The sequence below is a fragment of the Dermacentor albipictus genome, chromosome 2, assembly GCF_038994185.2.
Source record: "Dermacentor albipictus isolate Rhodes 1998 colony chromosome 2, USDA_Dalb.pri_finalv2, whole genome shotgun sequence".
Lineage (NCBI taxonomy): Eukaryota > Metazoa > Arthropoda > Arachnida > Ixodida > Ixodidae > Dermacentor > Dermacentor albipictus.
Window position 1 is genome coordinate 61,838,186 of NC_091822.1, and position 4,344 is coordinate 61,842,529.

General features: G+C 48.2%; 1 long non-coding RNA gene across 1 annotated transcript; it reads left to right on the plus strand.

The window, feature by feature from the left end:
• Window positions 1–603: 603 nt before the first annotated feature.
• LOC135909010 (uncharacterized) lies at window positions 604–4,344 on the plus strand. The gene is made up of 3 exons (XR_011511751.1): window positions 604–1,292; window positions 2,423–2,675; window positions 3,031–4,344. It is a non-coding gene; the product is annotated as an uncharacterized lncRNA (long non-coding RNA).

Consider the following 4,344-nt stretch of genomic DNA (forward strand, 5'->3'; position numbering starts at 1 on the left):
TTCGAGTTCACGGGTAAAGCGATCTCGCAGCTTCTTCCACAACTTGTGGCATTCCTCAACTACAAACGGAAAGGAGGGACAACAAATATCGATCAAAGATTACGGTGCATGCAGCAAGTGGCATGCTGCGGCCGAGAAACGTGCAAGTGAAGCCAAACACGGCTCACCTGTAGAGAGACCGCTGCTCTGCCGTATCTGTTCCCTCGCGTTCTTTTTGCGCTGTTGGTCCCTGAAATCGAGTCGGTTAGTGTCGTACAAACATGGGTGTTGTTTTATGGCTTCGATAAACCTCTCCACCACGCTATGCGAGGCAAGTTCAACTTGAAGTAGGTAAAGGCAAGGCGCAGAAGAACAGGACTTAGGAAGAAGAGCACAAACGACAAGTCCTGCGCGACAAGTTCTTCCTAAGTCCTGGTCTTCTGCGCCTTGCCTTTACCTACTTCAAGCATGAACCAACTAGCCCAAGCAAGAGTTTTACTTGAGCAAGTTCAACGTTTGAGCCGCTGGCGCAACTCATGTTGTTCGCGCAGGCTTCCGCCATTTTCCTCCGCGCGATGCATTATGAGTCGACGCAGTCGGCGGCGCCGGCGCGCGAATGTAGCAGGAGCCAAATCTGCGTCGGGCGCGCTGGCAGCCGTCGGTTACGTTACGTCGACGTTGCAGTGCGTCGGACTATGGGCGTCTTGCGCTGGAGTTTGAGGTATAGTAGCGGCGCCTGGTGGCGGCGCGCGGAACGTGATCTGGGTAGTACCAGCTTGGGTAGTATTGAGCCCTGGCTGTGGCGAAGTCCATTTCTAGCCCGAGTTCTGCGTCGATTCGCGCTTTTTTCTGCCCTGTTGCGAGTGCGAAAAAGCTGGTCGCTTCTCGCAGACCACGCCGACCAGGCTACGAGCTCGCCACAGCCTATAGGCACCATGCAATGCAGTTTGTAGAACAAGCCGCTCCATCTGGCGGCCGAAGCAAGAAGCTTGAAAGCGTTTCCCCCGATCGCGCGCGCGCGGGGGGACCCTTCTTTGCTGCCATTGCCTCCGTTGTTCAGCGTGCGCTTTTAGAGCTGTCTTTCGCATCCGAAAGAGAACCTGTGCGCCTGTTGAAGGTCCGATGGCGTCACTGGACTTGTGTGATCTGCGCCCTGCCAAAGCTGTGAAGCTGTGAAGTGGGCGGAGGTACTGCTCTGTAAAAGACTTTCACAGTCGTGAAGAAACGCCAGGCGTAAGGCTGTACAGCTTTCCGTCGCAGCCTTGGGAGAAGACGCGAAGGCAAAAGTGGATTATCGCTCTGCGACTAGTCAAGTAAGTAAATTCCTCTTTGTAAACGGAAATCGCTGCATATTAAGCAAGCATCCAAGGACGATGTTTATTCTTCTGTTCGCGGCAATCAGTTAACAGATTGTTGGCCAGTGTACGGGGCGTGTTCACGAGGCGGTCGCTTATGCTTACTGTTTGGTCACTTTCGCGGTTTGTAGGTCTATAACCTTTCCATTGAAATTGCAGGCATCGTACTGAGGAAATAAAGAAAGCGCAGTATGACCTTTGGCAATTGGTGAGACGCACTGTGCCCAGTCTTGTGGCGTCTGTTTCTTGAGAATGATTATCAAACTGCTCGTAGGCGTGTTCAGCGCAAGTAATGAGGAACTGCAAGTTAAACGGGAGCCATCCTCCGTATTGGTCGTGCTTTTTGTTTCGATGCTACATGCTGTTCGCGGCGGTGTCGTACATGGTTGACTCTCGCGGACAAGAAACGGCAAACGACCTGCGCTATCATGCGCTTTTCCTGCCCTCCGACAACTTCGCGATTTATCCATGCGATTATTCATGCGATTTCTCCCGAACTGCTGTATTGGTACATAATCTGATGTATACATTAACCATAACGAAAAGTTGTTGCGACACTCAAGCTGGGGAGAAAACAGTGTATGAGGTGCGTCAGGTTAGTAATACATAGATAAATAATTTGTATGTGCGGCGTGTTTTCCTGTCGTTTTAATCACGACCCTTTCATTGATTGACCCTACTACGCCTGTTGCAGCAGATTAATGGTAATTACTCCTGTCGTACTTATATCAGTTTTGGAGACTCTTCAGATTGGCAGCCTAATCGGGATTCTAGGGTGTGCTCCAAACATTTCGTGAATGGCGAGAAGAGCACAATTGAAAGCCACCCAGGCTATGTACCTACAATTTTTCCAGTAGTACTAAGCTGACTAGATTTAGTAGGTAAGCTTCTCTCTGATGCCCCATTTCGGTTTTCGTTTGCGTCAGAAGCTGGGATTGTTGAATATGTTCCGTCTTTTCCCACTTAACTTTACCATGGACCAGTTAGTCTCTACTAATAAATGTGAATGTATGCATGTAGATGTGCCCAGTGCAAAAGACGTGTACTGACAAGGTTCAGTGGCATTCAAGCTTCTGTAAAATGCGCAGGTGGAAGCAGCGGCATTCTAGATCGTCGTCTGCTCCTTCTGCTGCCCCTTCATCACCTGCTACTCTTGCGTCAGCCGCTGTCCCTGTATCAGCTCCTCCCCACACAGCCGAGACAGTAGGAACCAGTGGTACTAGCGGCCTTGCGACAGCCGACCTAACTGGTACAAACATGTTGTACGAGGGGAGCTCGTCAGAGGACTTAGGTATACTGGCCACTGTTGCTGCTCAGCATTGCACTGCAGTAAAATCCATGGTAAGCTTCTGAAAATTTTGGAATCTGAAGTTGAATGCCTGCATGTGAACAGCAAAATATGTTTTTGTTCTTGTACCATGCTGAGTTGCGCCTCCCTGTGCAGCAGGGAGGCGGGAGCCATCCTGCTGCACAGGGAGAGCATAGGCAGCACATTCAGTGTTGTACCCTTATTGCTCCTTCCCTTCTCATTTTTCAGTGCAACGTTTGGTGCACAAATTGTGGCATCATATTTCTGGAGAGGCTAGTTTGAGAAGTTTGTTTACTGCCAATAAATTTGTGTGTTATGACTGATAAAAGTGAGGTGGCCGTTGTAAACTAGCATGTATTTATTCTTTTTTACTGCAATTTTACACAGGAAACACAGACTGAAGGGACAAGCACGTCAAGCAAGAATTTCACGGTGTTCATGTGTCTCATCAATTAATCAGGGGCATCAACTCAAGTGACACATCTTGAGACATACGACAGCAGTGTGCAGCACAAGCCAGAGGTCTGTAGCAGGCACAGTGGCTCTGACTACAGAACCACCTACTTCTCTGGCTATGACAGCGTCGCTAAATCCACAAACGCATTGCAAAACCTATGCAATGTAAGCAAAGTAGTGTTTGCAATTCTTCTGAGCATACTTCCACCTTCATCAGAGCAAAAATGTGATGTGACTGCTGAAAATAGGCTTCTTTTATTTCTTATGAAGTTAAAGCTTGGAATCAGCTACTCATCACTGGCTATTCTTTTCTCTGTAAGCGAAACGTCGGCATCACGGCACTTCAAGAGTGTTCTAAAGACACTCGCTGTGGCAACCAAACAATTGATTTTTCGTCCCCCATCAAGAGTGATTGAGGCCACAATGCCTGACAGTTTTAAGGTGCATTATCCTGGCTGTACTATGATTATTGATTACACTAAAATGCGTACAGAGCAACCACCAAGTGTGCAACAAGAACGAGTCTTGTACTCGAATTACAGAGGGTCTTATACACTTAAGTTTTTAGTGGCTGTAACACCAGGAGGGATGATCTGCTTTTGTTCAAAAGCCTATAGTGGTAGACTGTCCGATGCCCACGTTACAGTCGATTTTGGGTTCCTAGACCTTGTTCAACCAAGGGGATACCATTCTTGCCGATAAGGGATTCCCAGGCATCCAAACAGTTCTAGGAAACCAGAATGCTGTCCTAGTTACGCCGCCATTTCTCCATGCCTCTGTTTTCACGAAAGGAGGTTCGGGAGTTCGGGTGCGGCAGTAAATATCTTGGACAGACAGGCAGGTGCTTAAACGATCGACTAAGAGAGCACTGTAACAACGTCCACAGCACTGTACAAGGCCACTTGGGCATCCATTGCCGGGACTGCGGCTGCGTGCCCCTCTTTGAAGATACCGAAGTTTTAGCGAGACACAGCTCACAGCTCACCCTGGAAATTGTGCAAGCTGATTTCATCAGAAAACTTGGTATTATATGCGTTAGTGCCCCCTCTATCGCGCTGACCATGGTGAAGTCACGTATCTAAACAGATTGAAATCGTAATGTTTTTTTTATTTTTCTGGTGACCATGCTCTTAGTTCAGTGACTTGCTGTTAGAATACCCCATGTGACTGCCTTTCATTTTCTGCGCATGCCCTTTCTTGTACATATACACACGATGTGGCAACGCAATTAAATGTTGGAATTCA